Here is a 12,281-nt window from a genome sequence, read left to right as displayed (position 1 = left end):
ACCAACTTTAAAACAATTAGCCATATTGACTAGCATTTCTGTAAAAAAAAAAAAAAAAAAAATGGTATTACGTCTGCTCGAAGGTCTAATCATAATATTTCTTTCACACGCCATGAATATATAAAAAGAATGTCTGTATTATGGACGCATGCCTATAGCAATAAACTTATTATCTCACCAGGAACGTAGGCCTATCATGTCCCCTATAATGTTCTGCCTATGGTTGCCAAGGCTGAGGCCCCAACACCGCTCAGAGGGTTGGTATATGCTAGTATACATCTTCCACTTTAACTTGGTCCAGAGTGTCAGCCCTTTGCACTTATTTATACGTAGCTCAGTGGCAGAAAAAGACAGTACTATGGCACTACATCCTTTCCGTAGCACTTCATAGAGACCATAAGTATACTCTGATGCTGATCTCTATTACAAATTATTCAGGATAAAATAGCAGTTACAGACCAAGTTATAATAAAAGTAGTATAGCTGTTATATTTTATTACATTCCACACAACTACCTTCGTACATTTTTTTACCCTGGCCGACGGATGGATGTGATCTCGTTCAACCACTAGAATTTGCTAAAGTCTTTTTCTATCACCGGACGAATTTAGTCGATATTTTTTTTCTGCTCTAGGAGTATAACGGAAGATAATGGCATCTTTAATCCTGCATTTCGAAGAGTGTCTACTCATTGGAATAAAGTAGTGTGGGTGGCGTGAATTAAATGGAAAATACGCCATCAGAGTTCAGAGGTTAAATCTTCCTTTGTTCATCTCGTTCCCTTATTATAAATTATGGCAGGAATGTACGGAAGAACTTTTTGTTCCTCAAACGTAGCCTCATGCAAGTATTTATCCCAGTACATTTAAAATCGCTCTGTTTTTCCTTTATATACTTTTCAAAGCTTCCTCTCTTATGCCTCGGGAATGTATGGGTTGGCTGTATCATTATTACGCAAGAGTTTTCTTGTCTGTGTGTTCATTTGTGTTTACAGAAAAATAAGAAAGCCTCCGCAGAAGCTATGAGTTACCGGAATTCGCTTGTTTTTCGTCATTTTCATGCCTTCGTTTCTCCCCTTGCCCCCCCCCCCCTCAGTCCCTAGCGTCACAACAATCTGGCATTAGTTATATTGGCTGGCCCTGTCTGCTGGTGTGGTGGGTGCCTCTGATTGGGTCCCTGGTGTGGTATCAGCGTTTGTTTGGGATGGGTGGGGCCGCGTGCCTACCCCTCACACACCACCAATCCCAGATCTCAGCTGCCTTGGCGTTACTTGCACCCAGTTTGTTCCCCCACCCCACGTTTGTCCCCCTCTCACTTAGTATTACGTGAAAATGTACTGATATTTTTTTCTTTAGAGAAGATCAAAGCTGCTATGACAATCACGAGGAACTGTGCGATGTTACCAGTGAGTTTTCACGGCCATTCCTCTCACACTCATCCCACTTCCCACTCACACTCTCACTAACTGTCAGACATTAGTTATAAGTGACTTACAGTATCTCAGTGATCACCTGCCCTACACAGAGTTAAGGCTGGACTGCCTGGCAAGGGTCTGAAGATGTGTGTGGTCTATGTAACTATTAAACTCTTGCTCCAGCACACTCAGACTCGGCTAAAGCGTCGTTTGCTTTGCTCCAGCACACTCAGACTCGGCTAAAGCGTCGTTTGCTTTATCACACACTCTCCCTTGCCAAGAAGTTGCTGACTCAGGCCCAGATTATCCAAGAAAAAAAAATATTATATTGTCCTGGCTGGCTAGCAGGCATTTCATCAGGTTTCTTCCCTGCCGCTGAAGAGGCCACAACGGTGCTTTGCTGTGCTAAGCCACTGGTTATCATATTTGCAAACACCCTTGACCTTAACCTTCGGTATGTTACCATCACTTAGATATTATTCATATTTACAAACTGTCTTAACCTTTTCTATGGCACCATCACTTACTGTAGATATTATTCATATTTACAGACTATCTTGACTTTAACCTTTTCTATGCCATCATCACTTATATATCATTCTGGATGACGACACACGATTTTATACAGGTGAGGGGGAACCCAACGGAACAAAAGGTTAAATTGTGCACGACTTTTTAAAACAGTTATCTTCACCCATACAGCAAACAAACTCTTTTCAATTAAAACGGAGAAGTACAACGCACAAATATCTATTTATCTATCTATTGCCAGGCGCCTTAATCCCTTATGGGGTGACCACAAACAAATCGCCTCCATGTCACCCTGACCCCCGCCATTTCACTACCCTGCTTCCAGCTCACACACTCCTCTCATATATACCTCTCCACTCTATCCCTCCATCTCATCCTTGGCCTCCCTCTCCCTCTCCCCCCCTCCATATCACTCATATACACTCTCCTCGTCAGTCTCTCGCTCTCCATCCTCTCCACATGGCCAAACCACCTCAGCGTGTTTCTCCTAACGCTTCCTATCACATCCACATCCACACCACAACGCTCCTTCACTTCCTCATTTGTCAGTCAAAATATTGATACTAATAATTCAGTGCCATGGAGACTTGTGGGAACTGGCCAGGACCCTTTACCAATACTTCTCCGGCTACGGCTTCTTGCCATCCTCCCTCCTGAGCCAGACAATGAACGTGAGGGAAAAGAAGTTAGAGTGAGAGTGAATGGCTGGTGATATGATGGTGAGGACAGTGGAACGTGATGGTCATGTATGGCCCACGGCTTTGTGTGTTGGGGGAATACCAATCATTGCTTTACACTGCACATGCAACATACAGTACACTCACATAGCGGTTGACCTACACAGACTCCAACTGATGCTTATAATGAGCTTTGTTACAGTGGGAAAAACAATATTCACTGTTTTATTTCAACATACAGGATATCCTGTAGCAATATATTTAAGGGGAGGGGATAGGCTGCTGGTAAAAGGGGTAATTGTGTATCATATTACAGAACCAACTGGACTGTTGCCGTCATTGTTCTGCTTCCTATCATACCCTCACCCATTAGGATTATTGGTCAATCTTATCATTCCTCTGACTGGATAGTTGATTCAGAACGTCATTAGACTAGGCGTGTTTTAAAACTAGACAACTTTTCCAACGACAGTGAAAGTAAGCGGAAACAGGCGAGGATTAAACTTTCGGCGCTAGTTAATTGGATGAAACAATTGAGAGTCCAAAGTCCCTGTCCTCTACGGCATTTTCATCTTTCTAATGCCACAAGTTTTTAATATCATTCCTAGCTGATCGGCAGACAAAACACAAATGTATAATAATAACGCTATAAACCAACAACGTACTTTGACATTAACTAAAACCATTCCTACTTGTTTACCAGGAGTATTCCCTGCCAACCTATTTACAGTATTTACTAACCTAAATTTAGTATCTCTGTATTTTTCAAAAGACGTGTATCATGGATGAATGCAAACCCGAGGAATATTAAATAAAAATCATCTATATTTTGCTTTCCTATACACTGTGACCTGAGCTATTTGTCTCCTATATATATCCTTAAATAATAGACGTAATTCCCTTTAACCACTGATAAAACAAAAGAGCTTAGGAGATTACTACAGGAAACGTTATTGTCTTACACGGAGCCCATTGTTTATACTCACGGCTTAAGCTTTTTTCTACTCTCTCTCTCTCTCTCTCTCTCTCTCTCTCTTTTCTGTTTTCCTATTCCCCTTCTATCCCTCACGCTTCGTGGCACTTTTTTCCTCTGTCTCCACTCCCTCTCACTTTCCTATCCCCCTGCTCCATTCTTCCTCACGATTCATGTTTCTCTCTCTCTCTCTCTCTCTCTCTCTATTTCATTTTTTGTCTTTTCGCTCTAATCCTCTCCCTCACCAGCGTGTCTGTTTTCTCCTTTCCTACACCCTCTGTATACTTTCTATATTCTCCCCATCCCACCTCTCTCTCTCTCTCTCTCTCTCTGCCCTCCTCCCAACTTCTACTGCCTGTGTAATGCCTCCCTCCCCCTACCTTCCAGCTGTTCAACATCATTACCTCATTAAATACCACATCCTCTGCCTCTCCACCGTTCTCACCCATCCTGTCAACTCCCTTCAAATTTTGCGCTTTTCATGTCTTTCTTTTCCTCTCCCTCTTCCCTCCATCCCCTCTACCTCTATCCCCTCATCCACCCTCCTTTCACACCCTGTCAACCCCCCAAACACCACCCCCTCACATTTCCTCTCCTGCGTTTTCCATCATTCCCTCCCCTCCTCGAGAATCAGATACCATAGTTATAGACTTCTCTGTAAGAAACAGCGTCGAATCGTTTAGATCCAATGATGCTGGCTTTCCTCTGCATTCAATACCTTTTAACCTTCACATCATCATCATCATCATCATCATCCCCTCTACTTCAGCCTTCCCCCAGTCCCCCCCCCCCCTACTCGCAGCCCCCTCCCCTCTCCCAGCACCGCATTGTTCCAACAGTAGAGCCCTGCGGAACTCCACTTGGCTCCGTCTAATAACACATTTGTGCCTGTTTTAATGCACAGTTTTTGTCCAGCCTGAAAATGTTGTTTGTTAATCCTTTAGTGGATATGTCGAACTGTCGGTAAGTGTTTACATCGCTGCGTGTCTGTCTGTCTGTCTGTCTCTGTATGTCTATCTGTTCACTAATATATTTCTGTCTGTCTGTCTACTTGTGTACCGATATCTTTGTGTCACTGTCCACCTGTGTACTGACATCTGTCTGTCTGTCTGCCTACCTGTGAACCGATATCTGCCTTAGTTATTTACCTCTGTGGCTTACTGTGATCTGTTTGTGTGTTTGCCTTCGTATCTACCATTATCTGTTATTTGTCTGTCTGTATATCTCTGTCCACCCGTCTCTCATTCAAGCCATCAACCTACCTACCCCTTCACTACGTCTTGCTTATTTAATTCTAGCGACCAGCTGACTATTTCATTCTGTATGAGAGAATGCTTATGACTGGAGGCGTCAGAACGTTCATTAATCTTTACACAATACTCTGTTCACATTAACTTGATCCTTGGCCATCTTGCCATCCTAAATACAGTGTTGTTGTGGAAAGGATGTGGAGCCGTAACACTGTCATAGTGCCACTGAGCTAATGGAAATAATCTGCAAAATGAAAATCTCTGCCAAAATAAGGGAGACTAACCAACAAACGTCTGTACTAAAATTGTCTGAAGGTGGCAAGAGAATATTATATAACAGAGGTAATCGTTCAGGAGTGGCTACGGCAGACATGACATCAAAATTACTGTGATAAAAGAGAGAATAATTATCAGGTGGAATAACATAGTGGTAATTCCGTCTAAATATAACAGGATATTATAGGATAAGCTGGTGTTGTCAAAGCTTATGTTTTAATCCAGCATCAGGTGAGGCGGATTTACCTGACTACATAATTACCCTGACAAACTGTTGATTACCTGAGGAAAATAAAAGCTTAACTACTTCAAGCGGTGGGGAGGCGGTGGCTTAATCGGTAGAGAGGTGGCCTGCAGTCCTACCGGACCCAGGTTCAAATCGCTGCTGGGGCAGGGAACAGCTTAAGGATTTGTCTATCTATCTATCTATTGCCAGACACCATAATCCCGCAAAGGGTGGCCACTTGACACTGAGTTAGTTGTTTTACAGGGAGGGGCACCAACCCTCCACCAACCCACTTGTTGACACGTAGGGAGCACGTATGGTTTGGTTATATGGTTACCACCCAGCGTTGTAAATAGTTTCTTGGCTTACAGGAAACCATTTGGCTGGTCACTCAATGTAAAGCCACCTGTAAAGGAAAGATAAGGAATAATAAGTGAATTTCACAAAATCAGACTTTACCGATCTACCAGAAGACACGCCGACATGTAAAAAGACCCCCGCTGATACCAATAAATCAGTCCTGTATGAGACAGCCCTAGCATGTATTCAATATGGAAGGTGGGTGTTAGCGCCGAAGTGGTGACATGTGGAGGTGCATGGGCGTTGTAGGACTGCTGGGCCTTGGGAGCAGGCTGTGATGCCTATGCCCAGAGTCGGACACACACACACACACACACACACACACACACACACACAAAGAGCCGCGTGCGTGTGTGTTTGTGTGTGTGTGTGTGTGTGTGTGTGTGTGTGTGTGTGTGTGCTTGCTTGCCTGCTTTGGTGTCATTCTCTTGTTAAAACTCAGCATTACAGATAAAGCGATGATAATTCTGGCAAGTTAGAGTGGAGAGAGTATCGTTTGTAGTCCACGAGTTTCTCTCTCTCTCCTCAGAGTAGTTTCGATGGCTGTCGGATGGAGGGCAGTGGACGGGAAACAGGGAAATGAAAAGAGAGACATGATAACCGAGTGGAAGTGAGTCTGGTATGTGAAGGATGTAATACGAGCCTGGAAGGACGAGGTGGGAAGTGAGACGAAGGAAAAATGGTAGTGAGGTGGAAAGTGAGGAAAGTGGAAGGCTGGATGGCTGGAAGAAGCAAAGTAAGGAATGGGGGATGGTTAGCAGGGTGGATGGTTGAAGAGTTGGAAGGGAATGATGGTTGAATGTTTGAAAAGGATGAAGGAAAGAAGATGGATGGTTTGTAGCTTGGATGGTTGGCAGGATGGAAGGCTGGGGTGGGATGGTTAGATGGTATGAAGGTGACGAGTGAAAGGTCAGTTGGTTGGATATATGGATGGTTGGAAGATAAGACGATGGTGGGAAGGTGAACAAAAAAAAAAAAAAGGTGGAGGGCAAAGAGGTGGAAAGTGACGCTGAAGGTGTAATAGACGAACATACTGGAAGGGAAGAGACAGAGGCTGAGGATAAGAAAGAGGGGAGGGGAGGGGAGATGAGACTGGAAGAAGAGAGAGAGAGAGAGAGAGAGAGAGAGAGAGGCTGAGGAGCTGTGGTCAGCAGACATGATACATGAGGGAACGTGACATGGACAGTAAAAAAAAAATAAAATAAAAAAAAATGCATAAATAAAGTCGATAGAGAAAATGATTACTAAGTAGCTTTGCAAATTCCGTAACATGCCTTCCTAAGCGATTTATTCTATACAATTTAATATATTCCTATATGTTATTAATGCAAACTTTGTCATTATGTTGATACAATTAACATACAAAAGGATGTTAAAGTGTATTATGCAAAATAAATCCCTAAGGAAGAGGTGCTACGAAGTCTATGCGATTTACAGTACAGGCCAGAAGGTAAGGTTAAGAAGGAAGTGGAATAAGGTAGAATGAGGGACAGCTTTAAGGTAGAGTGAGAGATGAGGTAAGACAAGGGCAGCTGGCAGACGAAGGGAGATGAGGGGAAATGAAAGAACTGAGTAGGAGGAGATTGAAAAGTTGTGCTACGAGTGAAGGAGGAAAATTAAAGAGATTCACATGATAAGGTAAAGTGAGAGAGGAGGTGAAGCAGAGTGGGAGGTGAGATGAAGTGAGATAAGGTGTGAGGGGAGGTGACAGGTGAGGGAAAGTGACGAGAGAGGCAGGGAGGAACTGCCGACCAGATATTTGATGATGAGATATGGTGCGGGAAGAGGGGGCGAAGGTGACAGGGTGAAGGTGATAGAAGAGCAGTGATGGGAAGAAAGTGACAAGAGTGTGAAGGAAATCGAGTGAATGTGACAGAGGAGAGAAAAGAGACAAGGTGACAGGGAGGAGTCAGAAGGTGATGGTGATGGACATAAATTGAGATGGTGAAGGTGACAGAGAGAGGAATAACGACAAGCTTAAAATGGCACAGGGTTGTGAAAATAGGATGAAGGTGACAGAGGGGAGCAGAGACAAGGTGGTAAAAATACCACGAAAGTGACAGAAAGGATACGGTGAAGGTAACAGTTTCAAGGAGATAGGGTGAGGTCCACTGCCCGGTTATGCAAACGCCCCTCACTTCCCTCCCTATCCCCCGAAAGGAGGATGGTTAACGGTAGGAGAGAGACAACTTCAGCCTACAGTCCAATGGGCTCACTTCTAGACGCGCAAGAGGCTAGAATAACATCAACTACTACAACAACGAAAACAACAGAGTGGAATTCGTAGTTAAGAGCAGAGACAAAGGTGAGGGTGAATGGATGAATCTGTTAGGGTAGGAAAGTGACGAAGGCTGAAAATAAAGGAGTCAAATGAGACACAAAGATAAGGGCGACAAATGAGGAAAGTGATAGAAAGGAAGGATGAGAGTGTGAGAAAGACGCAACTTATAGAGGGAGGAACTGAAAAGGTAAGAGGTTATACGTGAAATAATAAGATGGTGAAAATGAAATATTATAAGAGTAAAAATGAAAGAAGACGAGAGTGAAGGATGAGGATAACAAATAAAGGTGAGACAGGAAGAGGGTGATAGTGACACAGGGTGAGGCTGAGAGATGAGAGAAGTTTGAAACAGTAAGAAGGTGAATATAAATATAAATGACGAGAAGGTGAGAAGATAATGATAGAGGCTTCATATGCGAGCAGTGTCAAACTCAAAAAAGACGCGAGAGATGAGAACAGGTGAGGATGAGAGGGTGGCTTTGTTAGGGTGTGAAAGTGGAAACAAAAAGAAACTGGCTAACCAAAAGGTTGTGTAACTCTTTTGGTTTATCATTTGAGAGATAGGAGTGACGGCAGAGGGTAAGGGGTAAACAGTGAATTTGGCCAAGTACCGAAGAGAAAAGTGGAAGAGAGTGAAATATAAGAGTGAGAAGGTGAAAATGAATGACCAAGAGAGTGATAGTGAAAGAGGACGGAGTTCAGAGACGATAATGAAAGATATACAGTATGAGGAGGCTAAATGAGAGTAACAGAGTGAAAGAGAAAACGAATGAGGATGAGACTAATAGGATGTAAAAATGAAAGAGTAAGAGGGAGAGAGACAGAGGCAGAGATGACAGTGATGGCATAGGGTGAGGGAGAGGTAGTGTATGTGTCCTTGTACAGAAGCGAAAAGAAGGGAGACTGAGAAATAAGAGTGTGAAGGTGAAAATGAAAGACAAAGAGGGTAAAAGACGAAGATGGCAGATAAGAGTGATGGCAGAGGGTGAGGGGGAAGCAGTGCACAAAGTCCTTGCCACACTAAGCCACACCTTCCAGGACGAGCCTCAAGTCTGTCAGCGTAAGAGGATTGGCTTTTCTGTCAATTACTTAGTGGAGGCCGTCATAGGCGACTGGCTCCAGATTTGTTTGCTGCTTTAACTGGAAATTGTTGAGCGCCTTTGATGGCTGGACGGTCCGCATAAAACACACACACACACATACACACACACACACACACACACACACACACACACACACACACACACACACACACAAACTACTTATTATATGGTAATATCAAAAACAAAAATTATATTGGTCCTCTTTCCCACGTGGGGATGGGTTGGGGTAGCATCGAGAGACAAGGAATAATGAAGATCGGAAGTGGGTGACCTACCAGCAACACATATTTCAAGTCCTTGTAACCCTGGCCCAGCATCACAAGCCTGGTCATCTGCATACAGTTGTCTTTGTAGATGCGCTGCACATACAGTACACTTGTCAGATGTAGTCAGTCCGTAGGTTATCAGATGTATGTATGAAAGATGCTAAAATCAAGTTACTAAGTTGCCTCGTACATATTTTACCAACCAACTCGATCCCCTGTCAGTTCATAGCATTCATAAAATTTATTTCGAGTGGGAGTTTAATCCGAACAAAAGCCTGCAAAACGGTTTTCGTTTACAAAGCTATTTTTATCAGGGATCACAAATAAAGTTGGTTAATTACCGCAGAATAAACAAAAGAGCATCAGCCGACGCAGTGGCTCTGACAAAACAGTCCCGGATTTTGTTGTTATAGATTTTATAACACTTCATCCTTACGATTTTATTTCTCAATATATCAGGTTCGTATCCTATAGTAGGACTCGCGCGCGCTCGCGGCCGTGGCGCGGCTCGCACCTGTGTACAGTGTTGCCACGTTTTCTATACCGTTATCTCTCTCTCTCTCTCTCTCTCTCTCTCTCTCTCCTGGCGGGAAATGTGAGCCACCCTGAGTACTTTTGATTCTTTTATAAGTTATTTATAATTGTGCTTTCATTTGTTAATTTGGTTTTGTTATATTTAGTAGTAGATGGAGTGTCAAAGTTACTGTCTGCTGAGAGGTTTGTTACGTTACTGATTCATACACCCCGACGTAGTGGTCCAGGGGGGAGGGGAAGTGTGAAGGGGGATTTGACCTGAGACACCCAGGAGGGATTAAGAAGGGAGGAGAGGGGAAGGGGGGGCTGGATTCACCTACCACGTGGTCAGTATTAGAAGAGAGAGAGAGAGAGAGAGAGAGAGAGAGAGAGAGAGAGAGAGAAATTACGTGTATAGATACATGTGCATCAATAGGAACAATGTATATCAGTGTGTGCAGTATGTACAAAGGAACAAATGAATACAAAGGCAGTGACAGACCTCTCTCTCTCTCTCTCCCCCCTCCCCCCTCTCTCTCTCTCTCTCTCTCTCTCTCTCTCTCCTGGCGGGAAATGTGAGCCACCCTGAGTACTTTTGATTCTTTTATAAGTTATTTATAATTGTGCTTTCATTTGTTAATTTGGTTTTGTTATATTTAGTGATGCCGACAATGCATTCAATGCATGCCTCTCTCTCTCTCTCCCTCTCCCTCTCTCTCTCTCTCTCTCTCTCTCTCTCTCTCTCTCTTGGGACATTGAATCTCCTCATTCTCCCTTGGGACATTTATTTTAGGCCAGATGGATGTGTAAGTATTGCCACTCACAAGAATTACATGAATTATTTCTTTTACTTTGGATATTGGCATATTTCTTCTTTTTTCAGGCTCATTATCTTATATCCATAACTGTGATATTATTACCCACCCTAAAACTACGCTAAAAACCAATAAAAGTGACTACAATATCTTTTAGCAACACTGTACAATATGTGTGCCATGTTTCTGTGTTACTGTATAAATATTTTATGCATAATAAGATTACTGTTGATTCATCCATCAAAATACACAAGTGTAAGTTTTATTCATCTGAATTTATCGAATTTGTGATGCCTTGTACATAAATAGCTTCCGTTTCACATCGCAAGTTGGGGAAACGTGGCACCATTGCCCACAGGTGCTGGCCACACCCCCGCCGCAAACAGGCGGGAATCCGACTATAGTGTAGGATGTTTACACAGACCATAGCCATATTAAAAAGATACAAATAATAACAATAGCAAATACTGAGGCATAAAAGGCAAGATTTAATAACATGACAAGCGGTGCTATAGCGCGGTCACACTAACCTGGCAAAGATCTCTAATCCCTTTCAGCTCGGATGGCGATCAGGTCAGACTGGAGGATCTAATAACCAAGGAGACTCATTCCTACCTCCTAACTTCTAACTAGGCCCATCGAATATCATCTAACCATGACAAGTCGTGGCAGTGGCTCAGTTCCCCCAGGTGAAAACACAACAACTCTATTTAGCTTTATGACCTCACAGGAAAACCGCTGTGAGTACTGGACCTTGATTTCACGATGCCTTGGACAGTTCAGAATCAAAGATATTCCACCCATATATAGATACTCTGTTTATGAAGATATGTAGCGCTAAGTGTGGATGCTTATACCAGTGGGGAGATGTTAGGATGCCGGGGCTGGAATAGTGAGTGGAGTGCGGCCTGTTTAACTGGGTCGAATTTGCTTAGCTTCTCCTTTTATCTGTTCTTTTTCTTGTTTTTTTTGACCGTACCTCAAACAGTAGGTGGGAAAAAGAGGTCTGGTTGATGATACAGCAGTTTCGGCTTGACTTACACCCTCTGCAGAGATGAGTGAAGGGGGGTCAAGTGGGGCCAAGACTGCCGTATCGTTAAAATAAACACTATCCATCTGCTTATAGCCAGACGCCTTAATCCCGGAAAGGGGTGGCCGCATGTGATTCGCCTCTATGTCTATCTGTTCTTCACCACCAGGCAGCCTTCTCGCAAACTTACACACCCATCATTCAAAGTCTGGATAGGATTTCTTTCACAATTGGCTGTATTTTCGTTGATGCATGATTCTTTGTGGCACATCTTCCTTGTCCATCTTAGTGCAAAGCGCAGAATAAATAGCTAAGGAAAAGGTGTTAGGAACCCCTGACACAACACGAAACACTACAACACTCGTCACATACACATCCTTCCATTTACCGGGTATTTTTGTAAATTATCTTTTGTCTTTTTTTCCCCCCTTCTGTGGTGGGTAAAGCATATCTCCGATGCCGAGGAAAAGGTGTTTTAATATCTCTTAAGCCAACGAGAAGACGATGCAACAAGACAAGTCTGTGCAGAGGGCAAACGCACGTCAGAAGATTTACTATTTTTTTCT

This window comes from Coenobita brevimanus, chromosome 12 (assembly GCF_032717465.1).
Source record: "Coenobita brevimanus isolate Jiangsu-jjx chromosome 12, ASM3271746v2, whole genome shotgun sequence".
Classification (NCBI taxonomy): Eukaryota; Metazoa; Arthropoda; class Malacostraca; order Decapoda; family Coenobitidae; genus Coenobita; species Coenobita brevimanus.
This window is presented reverse-complemented; position numbering follows the sequence as displayed.